At 39.4% G+C, this 17,609-nt stretch overlaps 1 long non-coding RNA gene and 2 pseudogenes across 1 annotated transcript; all 3 read right to left on the bottom strand.

Moving 5' to 3' along the window:
- Positions 1-2,540: 2,540 nt before the first annotated feature.
- LOC135617342 (uncharacterized) lies at positions 2,541-6,999 on the bottom strand. The gene is made up of 5 exons (XR_010488686.1): positions 6,879-6,999; positions 6,630-6,751; positions 5,162-5,520; positions 4,150-4,229; positions 2,541-2,913 (listed from the first exon to the last, which is right to left on the bottom strand). It is a non-coding gene; the product is annotated as an uncharacterized LOC135617342 (long non-coding RNA).
- Positions 4,696-4,897, bottom strand: LOC135618106 (small nucleolar RNA snoR143; annotated as a pseudogene).
- A 3,549-nt stretch (positions 7,000-10,548) lies between the features above and the next one.
- LOC135617340 (acyl-CoA-binding protein-like) lies at positions 10,549-16,631 on the bottom strand (annotated as a pseudogene).
- Between the last annotated feature and the right edge of the window lie 978 nt (positions 16,632-17,609).

Below are 17,609 nucleotides of genomic sequence, written 5' to 3' on the forward strand. Positions count from 1 at the left end.
AGATCGAACGGGGCGAAGGGCTCGGTCGATTTGGAGACACAAAGAAGATGAGCACGTGCGAAAGTTAATTTCAAATTAAATATATAATACGACGCTAAAATCTTATAAATATAATTAATTTGGGGATTCGGAATCCAGAACAGGAAACACGCTTCAAGAATCACTCTGCGCGCCCATTGCCTACATATATATATCGCACGCCTCTCCCACTCTCACTCCGTCTTCTCGCCCCTGCGCCTCTCGCCTCTCCTCTGCTCCATTCTCCTCCTCGTTGATTTCCTCTCCTCCCCTAGTCAAGAAACCGTCTTTGGTCGTCCATCCATGGAGCCCATCGACCTCGTACCGAGCGGCTACAGGTTCCTTCCCACGGCGGAGGAACTCTTGGTTGACTACCTCGCCAACTGGGTCGCCGGCGCACCGCTCCCTGGCCGCGCTGTCGCCTTCGCGGACGTCTACGGCACCGAGCCGTGGAATCTTCTCGGCAGCGATCGGCAGGAGGGCTATTTCTTTGCGGAGCGCAAGCCCAAGAACAGCGGCGGCTCGCGCGTCGATCGAAAGGCCGGCAGCGGTTCTTGGACTCTGTACAAAAAGCAAGAAACCGTTAAGTCCATGGTCGGCGGGCGCGAGATGGTGGTCGGGCGAAAGAGCTGCCTTTCTTTCAACGATGGTCTGCGGAAGAACTCCGGGTGGACGATGTACGAGTTCGAAATGTGTTCGTCCGGCGGCTTCGAGAGACGAGTTCTCTGTCACGTCAAGAGAAGCTCGCATTGTGCCTACTCCGGCGGCACCACCATCAAAACGGTTGAGACCACCTCGGAGGCCGCGACAGACACGGTCACCGGCGACAGCTTCGTTGGGCTAAAGAGAAATAGAGACGAATCTTCTACTCTCTCGGCAAAAGCATCGACTCTCTCAAAGAAGCCATGCTGGGGGTTGGTTGCACATCCCGGCAGAGCATTGCAGTCGGACGTCTCACCACATCCAACCGCGGTGGTGCAATCCGACGTCTCACCACCTCCAACCGCGGTGGTGCAATCCGACGTCTCACCACCTCCAACCGCGGTGGTGCAACATCCCTCATTGGCTCCTGCTGTGACACCCCCACCCCCGGAGAGTCATCTTTCCTCTGTCGACTCCGTTGCACCGAACGAAGCCGGAGTCGCAGCCGCCTCTCCATCATCAATGGACGTTGGTGGAGGTGAGCTCCCGATAACTACGGAAGAACTGGAAGCATTCTTGGCTTCATCTTCGTCGTCGGTCGATCTTGGCGGTGTGCAGAACTGCACCGACGATGCGTTCTTCGCCGGAGAGCTTGAAGCCTTGCCGATGTCGGATGACACCGACACAGCCACGACTACCATCCCGAAGGCCTCACCGCCAGCCCTTGTCGATCTTCTCTCGATGTCCGATGACACTCGGATTGATTCGACCACGGTCGCAGATGTTTCCTCCTCATCGTCGTTGATAGACTTGGTTGCGTGTGAGCAGATGTACAGCACCGACGATGACTTCTTCGCGAGCCTGGAACATGTCCATGCCTTGTTGATGTCCGATGACACGATTCCAGCCTCGTTGATGTTTGGCACCAACACTGATTCAACCACGGTCGCAGCGGCTTCGTCGTCGTCATCGATCGACATTGTTGGGTGTGAGCAGACGGAGATCATAGATGATAATTACGACTTCCCTATTGATTCGACTATGACCTGGTGGTTGGATTTGTAGCTTGCTTGTATGAAAACTTATACGGAAAATGATGTTTGTTCATGTATATCATAACATTGGAAGGGAAAGAAAATTTTATGTTCTTGTAAATATTGGCCATAACAAAGTTCAATTTTCATCTCATGTTTTGTTTGTTGTTTCCTTAATATGATGGCATATATAAGAAATGGTATCAATGTTGTTTCGTCAAGTTCAAAGAGAAAGAGTGATCATATGATATCAACAGGTTCTCTCAACCTCAGACTTTGCTGGTTTGGACGACTGGTATCGAAGGCAAGGCAGCAAATTTGATCAATCATCTTTTGGAAACATGTTCCAACTTTTTTGTTTCCGAGTGAAGTCCACAACAACAACAGAAACAAATAACAAAGCTGCTGCAAGTCAATCCATCGTTAAAAACCTTTAATCACTGAATCGATACTATCGAAAACCAAACCTTTAATCACTGAATCGATAAAAAAATTCCATGGTTTGAAGCAATTGACAATGCCCAAAAAAATTCTAACTGATATGCAAAAGATTAAACACACATATCATAGTAGGAAATGCATTCTCTCCAGAAATCTGCATCATGTTAAATTCATTAGATGAATATCATAGTATCAACAACTAGTCCTGATAAGCCACCGTTAAGAAATACAAGACAATTGAGATAGAAGAACATACCATTCATCTTACGACTCGAAAAAATTGTCAAATTACATCTAAATTACATATTCAGAATTTTGAATAAATTTAAACAACCAATCTGAGTCTACTATTCCAGCTTTGGAAGTTACATACGAATTCAAATAACTAATATCAAGTCTACAAAACAGTAAAAATTTGTGGGAATAACCACGTCGGTTTTCCAAACAAATGATAAGAACAAATAACACTCCTGAGAAGATTGGAACAAACTAAGATATGGGCCTAAGGACTCCCAATCTTCCTTCATGTTAATCTACGACTAGTTAAAGCGCATAAATCAAAAGAATTTTGACTTGTTACATGCCGAAAGCTTATGAAGAAGAAATGTAATCATATTTCCTTTTGCAAAGGTTGTAGCATTCAAATTCTTCTGGAGTGTAACTCCTCTTCCTCCTTTGGGGCATGAATTGTAACATGATCTGGCAAAGGAGTCATGGTGCCCTGCTTTCTTTTAGGATCCTAGTCCAGCATGATCTTTACTTCGATATCGAGGACACCCTAACATGTTTAAAAGCAAAAGGTCAGTTAAAATGGATCATTAAGCACTTGAATATATATATATCTCCAGGTATATCTGTGTTTTTATTACTGTTTAGAAAGTCAATAAATTCATCCATCTAAATTTCAGCACAAACAAGGTTAGTACAATAAAAAATTCGAAGCATTTAGGTACAGCCTACCAGATAAGCATTTCTAGTTGAAGTTGTCAATAGGCAAATATCTATATGAGCATCACACGGAAACCAAGATCTATTAAAACAATCATGCCGCACTAGAGATGTAGAAAGAATTAAGGACAAAAGTATCAAATAGGAAGAACAAAAAGTCATCTCCTTTATCATGTGGCACTAGAGATGTAGAAATAAAGCAAAATAGAAGAAAATGAAAGATATTTTGAGTTTTTCCCTCTCCTCAAGCATTTAAACTTAGCCAAGCCAAATTATTCTTATTGCAGAGTTTAAGCTCATCAGCATCCAGAGAGGTGATCAAGAAGGCAAGATACTTGAAAAGGAGAGTTTGGATTCAAACAATAAAAAAAGTTAAGAACACAGTTTGACTAAAATTGTTCTTGATGCTTTCAACATGTGTATGAGACAAATTCCTACTGCAGTCAACCATGCAGCAGCAACAAAATCATAATGCTTGAAGTTGCAGCAAAAACACACAGGCATTGGCAACCGTTATAAATGAAGAAAAAACCAAGAATCCAATTGCAATGACTTAATGACTTCATCAAAATTTTGACTGTAACAATCATTTTGCTGCCGTCATCAGAATAGTTTCATTGAAAAATTTTCTACCATAAACTACTTATCCCAGTTACCATCAGAAATTATCTTTGTTTGCTGTTCTTCCAAGATCAGTTATGCATGTCATTTCAAGCTTGAGTTGAACAGAATCATGCCATGATCTAAGAACTGGCATTTACTGGAGTCTCTATGCATGTTACACACAAAATAATCCACCTCATTCAGAGAGTATGCCACGAATTCAAACTTGAGTTCAATAGAGAGTTAGGAATAGAGAATCTCGGAGACACTATGGATGGAAGGATAGAGAAAAATAAGACAGGAGAGAAATAGGGAAACTTGATTTCGAAATAAATATATATATCAAATTAAACATATAAACCTAATTAATTAATTAATTAATTAATCTTGGGGCTTTAGGAAACACAGGATTTAGATTTGGATTCTGTTCAAGAAACGATCCAACAGCCGTATCTATCATTACCAACATATAAGCGCTTCACTCTCACTTTGCTCTCCTCTCCTATGCTCCCTTCTCCTCCATGTTAAGAAGGAATGACACTCCTGAGAACAAATAACAAATGATAAGGAACAAATAATAATACTTCTGGAAAGATTGGACTCCCAATCTTCAATCTACGACGAGTAGAAACATATAAATTAGAAAAACTTTGGCTTATCAAGAAGAAATGTAATCTCAATTCTTTTTTTTTTACAAAGGTTATAGCATTCAAATTCTTCTCGTCACTCTAAAATTTAAATCTCTAAAAGTAATAGGTCAGTTAAAATGGGATCATTAAGAACTTGAATATATATTTCTCCAGGGATATCTATGTTTTCATTGCTATTTAGGAAGTAAATAAATTCATCCATCTAAATTTCAGCACAAGCAATGTTACTGTAGTAAAAAATTTGAAGCATTTAGACACAACAGACAAGTATTTCTAGTTTGAAGTTATCAATAGGCAAGTCGTTATATGAGCAATGCTAGAAAACCAAGTTCTATTAAAGCATTGTAAGGTGTACAACTATATATGAGATGGTATTAATGAACAAACTGAAACTGTAGTCAAGTCATTTGTGGATCCATCCATGGTTGTCTGACCACTATCATCGACTGAATAGTTTTCATTTTATGCATTGTTGCTAAAGACCCCAAAATTAGAACAGCAGAGGCCAAAAGATTACAACCAACAAATGCATAATAAGAATGGAAAGCTTACTTAATGCAAGGAATCACTTTACAACCAATTGCACACAAATCATCTAGTCTCAAACCCATATTTAAACAAAGGCCATGCAAGGAAGAACCAGAATGTCCTCATAATTGTTAAACTGATTCCAATGAAAAACTGCATGAATGTGGCACACTCACTTGTAAGTTCTTTCAAGCATCTTAGACAAACAATTCCAATGAAAAACCTTAATTTTTTCAAGCAAGATAGACAAAATCTAAATTAAATTGCCACAGACAAAATGTCTAACGATGAGCTCACCTCCGAGAAGCTTGTACCAGAAAGATAGCCCAAGCAATTGCACAAAGCCCTCTGTTGTTGACCTTCGGTGTAGAGCTCCACACCATTTTCCAAAAAGTTGAATCTTTACTGGACCACAGAAGTCAACTCCAATATCCTTCTCCCCTTCTCACCATACACAATTATGATACGAAGTCCAAATCGGGTGTACCACCAAGGCTTAACATAGATTGGAGATCGATATCAAGTACGTTCAGGGTCCTGGCGGCTCTAATAATGATCACCGATGCTGACCTCAACACTGGAGTACCCGTCCACAGCTCAGTGGTTCTTGTGAGGACGTCACTAAGCTCCGCAAAGAACACACCATCACCAACAAACTAGAACATAGGAAAATAAAATCCACAAAGTGTTACAATAAGAAACAATCTAGGGAGATACTTAACGTTAGGGTTCGTGAAACTTTGTGTGAGTGAAGATTGGAGATCGCTTCGATTGCCATCTCAATGGTCGAGCATCGGATGACGACATTAAAAAAAGACACATCAAACTTTGACATATTAAATAAAAGATATTATTTAAAAATAAAAATATAATCATATAAATGGATCTTAGTTTATTATTTTATAATGTTTAAATCAATTTTTAACTAGTTATTTTGAAAATGTATAATTTTAATTATATATTAATAAAGCTAATCTTTTTGTAATGTATAAAATTAAAATAATGAACAATTTAAGGGTTTCAACTAAATAAAAACCAAATAAAAAAGAATTTAATTTCCATCAATTAATCATTTAATGATAGTTTTATCATTTATGAAAAATAAACTGAACTGCAAAAAAAAAAAAAAATGAGATGCTCAATGCAAAAATATATAACATTGAGGATTATTCTAGGGAAATCTTACAATAAAATAAACATCTTTATGGAAAAAGGGGCTCACAAATCTTATTAATTTAACTTCGTAAAAAATATTTTTTTAAAACTAAAAAAAATATTTGAATATGATAAGGCATTTGATTTTAACCTTTAAAAATTATTTTTTTTCTTATTTTTTTAATAATATATATGCATGACAAAGATTTTTAAGAGACCATAAGCAAATAAATGTCAGATGGCATACCGAAAGATAAAACACTCGATCAATGTCTGCATTACAACTATCCATGCCTTTCACAAAACACATTCTATACAAATTTGGATGTAGAAAGAAGCCCAAAAGTCATAGCAAAAGATCAGATAAAATATACAGAATTTTTCTACCACGACTGTTAGACTAAATAATCAAACTATAGGAAGACAACTATAAAAAGCCTCCTTTTCATTTCAAGGTAATATACACTCATCACTATTAAATTTCCAATAAAATTTTATCACAGATCGCCTAGGTTTTAAGGGGAAGAAACTGAACAAAAATAAAAGATCTCTAGCATGTAGTGCTGAAGAGAAAAATGAACAGAACCTAACAGACAATTTATAGTCTTACCGGGAATCAATAAAGCTTCACTAAATATATGGGCTGCAGGTAATGCTCATTCAACATGCCCACACTTAGCTTTGCTGACCTAAAAACTTGACATCCGCATGCATCTTAACTCGAATGAAACACTAATGAAATGATAAGATACTGCATTAGATTTCATATAGTGTCAATTGTTAGACACAAAGGAGATGAAATCCATAACTAACACATCCACTAGAAGATTCAAGTTCAAGATAGAAGGTAACAGCTTACATGGTACTACATTGAGCAAGGCGTGACAAAGTAGCATAAGCAGCAGTAGCAGCTGCCTCGAGCAGCTGTTTAACCTTGGTGAGGTAGTCACTCATAGCCTCCTCCTTTGGCTTCCTCCCCTGTCAATTTTACTAATATTAAATAAGAAATAAATTTTGTCCAACAAGTTATATATATTTATTTATATTTATATATATAAGATTTGTCAAGTGGATTTTGTAAACCTTCAACAGCCTTCTAAGCTTCTCATTTGGCTCTATCCCTCATATTGAATATACCAGGTCAACCTGCAAAGAAACAAAAGATAAAAGTGTCAAAATTTTGTTTGGCAAAGATTGAAAATAACGAATCAGAATATATTAAAGAGCACATTCTAGTATTCACTGGTCCGACAGTCGCTTGGTAGTAAAGCCCATACAGGAACAATTTGCTCTTCTTAGTAGTATTTACAGGTAACGTTTTAGCTTTTGCAGCATATTCTTCAAAATCTACCTGCAAAAGATTAGATATCATCATCTAGTTAAGTTTTCGCAGATAAAAGAAATATATTGACTCGAAATGTACTATGTGGCACAATAACCAATACTATCAAGACAGATTCTTAGAAGCAAACACTTATAAAAATAAATCAGAAACTAGGAAACAGATAAAGAAACAATCTTAATACTTATGGACTACATATAACAAAGGTCATATGCTAAGTAAAAATGAAAAAAAAATGAATGACCGAACAGCCTCAATGACATAAATAAGAAGAAATGATAATTAATAACAATAACACAAAAATAAGCCCATCTTTTCAATTCAACTATTTGGAAGAAATGGGGAGCAGAAGACCAAGACTTCTTTTATTTGTTTTCTTTTCCTCTTCTGAGAAATGTTTTTTCTTTCGCGTCCAAAAATAAGTGTGCAATAGAGTATGATTTAGGAAAAGTTGTTTCTTCTTATGTGTGCACACATGCACACATAACAAGAACATCAACTGGGGAAAATTGATAGCAGATTCTAGCAATTATATTTATTACTTTAGGGCCACTAATTTCAGGCGTTATGGTTTTTCTTGCTCATTGTAGCAATTATTCACAAACATTTGAAGAGTTTAAGTCCATGCATTACGCTGAAAAATGAGGTGTTTCGGACAAAATGCTCACCTCCGTTCCCGAGCAGAGACAGATCGAACGGGGCGAAGGGCTCGGTCGATTTGGAGACACAAAGAAGATGAGCACGTGCGAAAGTTAATTTCAAATTAAATATATAATACGACGCTAAAATCTTATAAATATAATTAATTTGGGGATTCGGAATCCAGAACAGGAAACACGCTTCAAGAATCACTCTGCGCGCCCATTGCCTACATATATATATCGCACGCCTCTCCCACTCTCACTCCGTCTTCTCGCCCCTGCGCCTCTCGCCTCTCCTCTGCTCCATTCTCCTCCTCGTTGATTTCCTCTCCTCCCCTAGTCAAGAAACCGTCTTTGGTCGTCCATCCATGGAGCCCATCGACCTCGTACCGAGCGGCTACAGGTTCCTTCCCACGGCGGAGGAACTCTTGGTTGACTACCTCGCCAACTGGGTCGCCGGCGCACCGCTCCCTGGCCGCGCTGTCGCCTTCGCGGACGTCTACGGCACCGAGCCGTGGAATCTTCTCGGCAGCGATCGGCAGGAGGGCTATTTCTTTGCGGAGCGCAAGCCCAAGAACAGCGGCGGCTCGCGCGTCGATCGAAAGGCCGGCAGCGGTTCTTGGACTCTGTACAAAAAGCAAGAAACCGTTAAGTCCATGGTCGGCGGGCGCGAGATGGTGGTCGGGCGAAAGAGCTGCCTTTCTTTCAACGATGGTCTGCGGAAGAACTCCGGGTGGACGATGTACGAGTTCGAAATGTGTTCGTCCGGCGGCTTCGAGAGACGAGTTCTCTGTCACGTCAAGAGAAGCTCGCATTGTGCCTACTCCGGCGGCACCACCATCAAAACGGTTGAGACCACCTCGGAGGCCGCGACAGACACGGTCACCGGCGACAGCTTCGTTGGGCTAAAGAGAAATAGAGACGAATCTTCTACTCTCTCGGCAAAAGCATCGACTCTCTCAAAGAAGCCATGCTGGGGGTTGGTTGCACATCCCGGCAGAGCATTGCAGTCGGACGTCTCACCACATCCAACCGCGGTGGTGCAATCCGACGTCTCACCACCTCCAACCGCGGTGGTGCAATCCGACGTCTCACCACCTCCAACCGCGGTGGTGCAACATCCCTCATTGGCTCCTGCTGTGACACCCCCACCCCCGGAGAGTCATCTTTCCTCTGTCGACTCCGTTGCACCGAACGAAGCCGGAGTCGCAGCCGCCTCTCCATCATCAATGGACGTTGGTGGAGGTGAGCTCCCGATAACTACGGAAGAACTGGAAGCATTCTTGGCTTCATCTTCGTCGTCGGTCGATCTTGGCGGTGTGCAGAACTGCACCGACGATGCGTTCTTCGCCGGAGAGCTTGAAGCCTTGCCGATGTCGGATGACACCGACACAGCCACGACTACCATCCCGAAGGCCTCACCGCCAGCCCTTGTCGATCTTCTCTCGATGTCCGATGACACTCGGATTGATTCGACCACGGTCGCAGATGTTTCCTCCTCATCGTCGTTGATAGACTTGGTTGCGTGTGAGCAGATGTACAGCACCGACGATGACTTCTTCGCGAGCCTGGAACATGTCCATGCCTTGTTGATGTCCGATGACACGATTCCAGCCTCGCTGATGTTTGGCACCAACACTGATTCAACCACGGTCGCAGCGGCTTCGTCGTCGTCATCGATCGACATTGTTGGGTGTGAGCAGACGGAGATCATAGATGATAATTACGACTTCCCTATTGATTCGACTATGACCTGGTGGTTGGATTTGTAGCTTGCTTGTATGAAAACTTATACGGAAAATGATGTTTGTTCATGTATATCATAACAATGGTAGGGAAAGAAAATTTGATGTTCTTGTAAATAATATGATGGCCATAACAAAGTTCAATTTTCATCTCATGTTTTGTTTGTTGTTTCCTTAATATGATGGCATCTATAAGAAATGGTATCAATGTTGTTTCGTCAAGTTCAAAGAGAAAGAGTGATCATATGATATCAACAGGTTCTCTCAACCTCAGACTTTGCTGGTTTGGACGACTGGTATCGAAGGCAAGGCAGCAAATTTGATCAATCATCTTTTGGAAACATGTTCCAACTTTTTTGTTTCCGAGTGAAGTCCACAACAACAACAGAAACAAATAACAAAGCTGCTGCAAGTCAATCCATCGTTAAAAACCTTTAATCACTGAATCGATACTATCGAAAACTAAACCTTTAATCACTGAATCGATAAAAAAATTCCATGGTTTGAAGCAATTGACAATGCCCAAAAAAATTCTAACTGATATGCAAAAGATTAAACACACATATCATAGTAGGAAATGCATTCTCTCCAGAAATCTGCATCATGTTAAATTCATTAGATGAATATCATAGTATCAACAACTAGTCCTGATAAGCCACCGTTAAGAAATACAAGACAATTGAGATAGAAGAACATACCATTCATCTTACGACTCGAAAAAATTGTCAAATTACATCTAAATTACATATTTAGAATTTTGAATAAATTTAAACAACCAATCTGAGTCTACTATTCCAGCTTTGGAAGTTACATACGAATACAAATAATTAATATTAAGTCTACAAAACAGTAAAAATTTGTGAGAGTAACCACGTCGGTTTTCAAAACAAATGATAAGAACAAATAACACTCCTGAGAAGATTGGAACAAACTAAGATATGGGCCCAAGGACTCCCAATCTTCCTTCATGTTAATCTATGACTAGTTCAAGCGCATAAATCAGAAGAACTTTGTCTTGTTACATGCCGGAAGCTTATGAAGAAGAAATGTAATCCTAATTCCTTTTGCAAAGGTTGTAGCATTCAAATTCTTTTGGAATGTAACTCCTCTTCCTCCTTTGAGGCATGAATTATAACATGATCTGGCAAAGAAGTCATGGTGCCCTGCTTTCTTTTAGGATCCTAGTCCTGTATAATCTTTACTTCGATATCGAGGACGCCCTGACATTTTTAAAAGCAAAAGGTCAGTTAAAATGGATCATTAAACACTTGAATATATATATATATATTTCTCCTGGTATATCTGTGTTTTTATTACTATTTAGAAAGTCAATAAATTTATCCATCTAAATTTCAGCACAAACAAGGTTAGTACAATAAAAAATTCGAAGCATTTAGGTACAACCGACCAGACAAGCATTTCTAGTTGAAGTTGTCAATAGGCAAGTATCTATATGAGCATTGCGAGGAAACCAAGCTCTATTAAAGTAATCATGTCGCACTAGAGATGTAGAAAGAATTCAGGGACAGAAGTATCAAATAGGAAGAACAAAAAATCATCTCCTTCATCATGTGGCACTAGTGATGTAGAAATAAAGCAAAATAGAAGAAAAAGAAAGATATTTTGAGTTTTTCCCTCTCCTCAAGCATTTAAACTTAGCCAAGCCAAATTATTCTTATTGCAGAGTTTAAGCTCATCAGCATCCAGAGAGGTGATCAAGAAGGCAAGATACTTGAAAAAGAGAGTTTGGATTCAAACAAATAAAAAAGGTAAGAACACAGTTTGACTAAATTTGTTCTTGATGCTTTCAACATGTGTATGAGACAAATTCCTACTGCAGTCAACCATGCAGCAGCAACAAAATCATAATGCTTGAAGTTGCAGCAAAAATACACAGGCATTGGCAAAGGTTATAAATGAAGACAACCAAGAATCCAATTGCAATGACTTCATGACTTCATCAAAATTTTGACTGTAACAATCATTTTGCTACCGTCATCAGAATAGTTTCATTGAAAAATTTTCTACCATATACTACTTATCCCAGTTACCAAGATACTTAAAAAAGGAGTTTGGATTCAAACAAAAAGAAGGTAAGAACACAGTTTGACTAAAATTGTTCTTGATGATTTAACCATATGTATGAGACAAATTCCTACTGCAGTCAACCATGCAGCAGCAACAAAATCATAATGCTTGAAGTTGCAGCAAAAATACACAGGCATTGGCAAAGGTTATAAATGAAGACAACCAAGAATCCAATTGCAATGACTTCATGACTTCATCAAAATTTTGACTGTAACAATCATTTTGCTGCCGTCATCAGAATAGTTTCATTGAAAAATTTTCTACCATATACTACTTATCCCAGTTACCAAGATACTTAAAAAAGGAGTTTGAATTCAAACAAAAAGAAGGTAAGAACACAGTTTGACTAAAATTGTTCTTGATGATTTAACCATGTGTATGAGACAAATTCCGGCTGCAGTCAGCCATGCAGCAGCCACAAAACCAAAATACTTGAAGTTGCAGCAAAAAAAGAGAGGCATTGGCAGAGGATATAAATGAAGACAAAACCAAGAATCCAATTCAAATGACTTATGACCTCATCAAATTTTTGGCGTGACAATCATTTTGCTGCTGTCATCAGAATAGTTTCATTGAAAAATTTTCTACTATCTACTACTTATCCCAGTTACCATCAGAAATTATCTTTGTTTGCGGTTCTTCCCAGATCAGTTATGCATGTCATTTCAAGCTTGAGTTGAATAGAAATCATGCCATGATCTAAGAACTAGCATTTACTGGAATCTCTATGCATGTTACACACAAAATAATCCACCTCATTCAGAGAGTATGCCACGAATTCAAACTTGAGTTCAATAGAGAGTTGATGAAATTACAAATTTGAGAACCCAAAATTCATTGCGTTCCTGTAGTTGATATGGAAGAAAAGGAAGGCAAAAGGCTTGAGTTGCAAATAAGAAAACAGAATTGTAAGCTACATTATTTGGAGGTAGCAAACGAGAATCTAATGGAAAAAGCAAAAAGAAAATCTTGTTTGTTGGAATCAGACTGACCATTTTCTTCTAAAAAAGAATGTCTTGCCTAATTAACTCCATAAAGCAAAGTTCCTTTTGAGCAATCGAGTCTATTAGAGAAAACAATCACAGTTTTGAGGCCAACGTGATCAAAACCAATACTATGCTTGACACAGATTTTTAAGAGACCATAAGCAAATAAATGTCGGATGGCATACTGAAAGATAAAACACTCGATCAATGTCTGCATTACAACTATCCATGCCTTTCACAAAACACATTCTATACAAATTTGGATGTAGAAAGAAGCCCAAAAGTCATAGCAAAAGATCGGATAAAATATACAGGATTTTTCTACCAGGACTGTTACACTAAATAATCAGACTATAGGAAGACAACTATAAAAAGCCTCCTTTTCATTTCAAGGTTATATACACTCATCACTATTAAATTTCCAATAAAATTTTATCACAGATCGCCTAGGTTTTACGGGGAAGAAACTGAACAAAGATAAAAGATCTCTAGCATGTAGTATTGAAGAGAAAAATGAACAGAACCTAACAGACAATTTACAGTCTTACTGGCAATCAATGAAGCTTCACTAAATATATGGGCTACAGGTAATGCTCATTCAACATGCCCACACTTAGCTTTGCTGACCTAAAAACTTGACATCCGCATTGCATCTTAACTCGAATGAAACACTAATGAAATGATAAGATACTGCATTAGATTTCAGATAGTGTCAATTGTTAGACACAAAGGAGATGAAATCCATAACTAACACATCCACTAGAAGATTCAAGTTCAAGATAGAAGGTAACAACTTACATGGTACTACATAGAGCAAGGTGTGACAAAGTAGCATAAGCAACAGTAGCAGCTGCCTCGAGCAGCTGTTTAACCTTGGTGAGGTAGTCACTCATAGCCTCCTCCTTTGGCTTCCTCCCCTGTCAATTTTACTAATATTAAATAAGAAATAAATTTTATCCAACAAATTATATTTATTTATTAATATTTATATATATAAGATTTGCCAAGTGGATTTTGTAAACCTTCAACAGCCTTCCAAGCTTCCCATTTGGCTCTATTCCTCATATTGAATATACCAGGTCAGCCTGCAAAGAGACAAAAGATAAAAGTGTCAAAATTTTGTTTGGCAAAGAGTGAAAATCACGAATCAGAATATATTAAGAAGCACATACTAGTATTCACAGGTCCGACAGTTGCTTGCTAGTAAAGCCCATACGGGATCAATTTGCTCTTGTTAGTAGTATTTACAGGTAAAGTTTTAGCTTTTGCAGCATATTCTTCAAAATCGACCTGCAAAAGATTAGATATCATCATCTAGTTAAGTTTTCGTAGATAAAAGAAAAATATTGACTCGGAATGTACTATGAGGCACAATAACCAATACTATCAAGACAGATTCTTAGAAGCAAACACTTATAAACATAAATCAGAAACTAGGAAGCAGATAAAGAAACAATCTTAATACTTATAGACTACTTATAACAAATGTCATCTGCGGAGTAAAACTGAAAAAAAAAATGAATGACCGAACAGCCTCAATGACATAAATAAGAAGAAATGATAATTAATAACAATAACACAAAACATAAGCCTATCTTTTCAATTCAACTATTTGGAAGAAATGGTGAGCAGAAGACCAAGACTTCTTTTTTTTTTTTTTTCATTTCCTCTTCTGAGAAATGTTTTTTCTTTCCCGTCCAAAAATAAGTGTGCAATAGAGTATCATTTAGGAAAAGTTATTTCTTCTCATGTGTGCACACATGCACACATAACATGAACATCAACTGAGGAAAATTGATGGCAGATTCTAGCAATTATATTTATTACTTTAGGGCCACTAATTTCAGTCGTTATGGTTTTTCTTCCTCATTGTAGTAATTATTCACAAATATGTGAAGAGTTTAAGCCTCGCTGTATCTGATAAAATTAAGATACCGATAAATATATCAAAAATGAAATTATGTCTCTATTTTTCATTGGATACCAAAGTTTAAAATTGAATGATGATGGATGCTCTTGCAAAGATGCTCCAACTATAATTATGATCCCAATGAAATATAAATTGATGAAAAGAATCTAAATTCGAGTTTCTCTTATGCATACAGATATGCAACTTCGAATCGGACCAATAAATGTTATTAGAGTTCTTGTAGAGTACATCAGAAATTGTATTACTTACAAGAACCAAAACTAGATTAGGAGCGCATGAGATCTACCAACAGGTACACAAGTAGAAGAACTGATAATAGACATTGAAACATTATCAAATAGATTTTTGAAGCAGCTTCAAAATAAGCTCTCCATGTTAAAGGTAATGAATGCATATCTTTGAGGGTGAGGCAAAGAGTTATACAGATCCATACAAGTTTGTTTACCAAGCATCTAGAGTGTTGGAAGATTGTCTCTGAAGCTCACTAGATTTTTAACCATGTCTTTGATCCATCATATGTATAGATTTTCAAAACATGCATCTCTAGTGTATTGCACGATTTTAAACAGACGCAAGCTTCCTCTGGTCTTTGTGAAATCAATCTCGTTCACCAGACTGAACACTAAAACTCCATCCTTCACGATATGGCTTCTTCAAGCTTTTGCAAGGAAAGATATATAATTTATCATCTAAAAAGATCAACTCTACTTATAAGAAATTGTCAAAGCAACCCCGATCTAATTATAAAATACAAATCATTTCCATTCACAAATACAAATCAAAGACTACTAATCACCCAAAATTAAAAACAAAAGTCCCTGATGCTTCAAATTTCACATAGCTATAATTTTAGCTACACTTTCCAAATTGTGATAGAATTTAAGAGTGAGATCTATAGTTATGGTCAACAAAATACTCAATATCAGACGTCTCTTGGCCCATCAAAAGTCAAACGGATCATTTCTGACGCACTTCTGCATCATGTAATATGATCAATGCATCTTACCTATCCTTCCATCGCCATGTTCTTGCCTTCATTATGAGGCTTAGGCCATGGAAGAGTTCAAAAGGACTCAACCAACAATATCGACAAAGAAAATAAAGGGGGTGACATAAAGATTCTTTCTAGTCTCAAGAAGCTAATCACTGTACAAATCGATCAGACACTAACTACTAAATCAACCCTTCACCAAATGATCAAGGAAGCCTCTGATCTTAACTGAGAAAGGGGCCTCATGCATTCATGCTCTCCAGATCCATGAAACTACATGAATGTCAGCATATGGCTCCATACAACAGCTTGAAAGGTTCAAATCGAAGAATAACCAGCCAAAGAACTGCAGATGTTCTAGGCAAAATAAGATCATTATGACTAACATACACGCACAGTCAGAGCTCTAAGATTAGGTCACCACATCCCCAAAAAAAAGGGAAAAATTAGCAAAATAGAACACAACAACAGGAAAAGAGGATCAGAAATCAAGTGCCGATGTTGTTCTCATCACCTGCAGACCCATCGCGCTCTCTATTCCTCCTCCTCCGCGTCTTTGGATTCCCGGTTGCGTCGCCGGGTCGCGAAGGACCGAGAGATTATTATGTACGCGCACGTCATTATAGGCCTCGGATTCAAAACAATATGCATTTGGATTTTCGATGGATCAATGCGTTCCAGATCGAAATCAACATGCGAAGGACCTCGTTGGCATACAGGGGCAAATGATCACCCTCCTCGTCCCTCTGATTGGTTCCGTCAGCTCCCACCCTCAAACCACAAGGCAATACTGGAGGAAGCAGCTCACATACCTCCTCCGTCTTCGCGATCATCGAACCAACCTGAAATCGATCGAAGAAAACTCAAAATCAGCCCTAAAATCCATGCATTACGCTGAAAAATGAGGTGTTTCGGACAAAATGCTCACCTCCGTTCCCGAGCAGAGACAGATCGAACGGGGCGAAGGGCTCGGTCGATTTGGAGACACAAAGAAGATGAGCACGTGCGAAAGTTAATTTCAAATTAAATATATAATACGACGCTAAAATCTTATAAATATAATTAATTTGGGGATTCGGAATCCAGAACAGGAAACACGCTTCAAGAATCACTCTGCGCGCCCATTGCCTACATATATATATCGCACGCCTCTCCCACTCTCACTCCGTCTTCTCGCCCCTGCGCCTCTCGCCTCTCCTCTGCTCCATTCTCCTCCTCGTTGATTTCCTCTCCTCCCCTAGTCAAGAAACCGTCTTTGGTCGTCCATCCATGGAGCCCATCGACCTCGTACCGAGCGGCTACAGGTTCCTTCCCACGGCGGAGGAACTCTTGGTTGACTACCTCGCCAACTGGGTCGCCGGCGCACCGCTCCCTGGCCGCGCTGTCGCCTTCGCGGACGTCTACGGCACCGAGCCGTGGAATCTTCTCGGCAGCGATCGGCAGGAGGGCTATTTCTTTGCGGAGCGCAAGCCCAAGAACAGCGGCGGCTCGCGCGTCGATCGAAAGGCCGGCAGCGGTTCTTGGACTCTGTACAAAAAGCAAGAAACCGTTAAGTCCATGGTCGGCGGGCGCGAGATGGTGGTCGGGCGAAAGAGCTGCCTTTCTTTCAACGATGGTCGGCGGAAGAACTCCGGGTGGACGATGTACGAGTTCGAAATGTGTTCGTCCGGCGGCTTCGAGAGACGAGTTCTCTGTCACGTCAAGAGAAGCTCGCATTGTGCCTACTCCGGCGGCACCACCATCAAAACGGTTGAGACCACCTCGGAGGCCGCGACAGACACGGTCACCGGCGACAGCTTCGTTGGGCTAAAGAGAAATAGAGACGAATCTTCTACTCTCTCGGCAAAAGCATCGACTCTCTCAAAGA

The sequence above is a fragment of the Musa acuminata genome, chromosome BXJ2-7, assembly GCF_036884655.1.
Source record: "Musa acuminata AAA Group cultivar baxijiao chromosome BXJ2-7, Cavendish_Baxijiao_AAA, whole genome shotgun sequence".
Taxonomy (NCBI): Eukaryota; Viridiplantae; Streptophyta; class Magnoliopsida; order Zingiberales; family Musaceae; genus Musa; species Musa acuminata.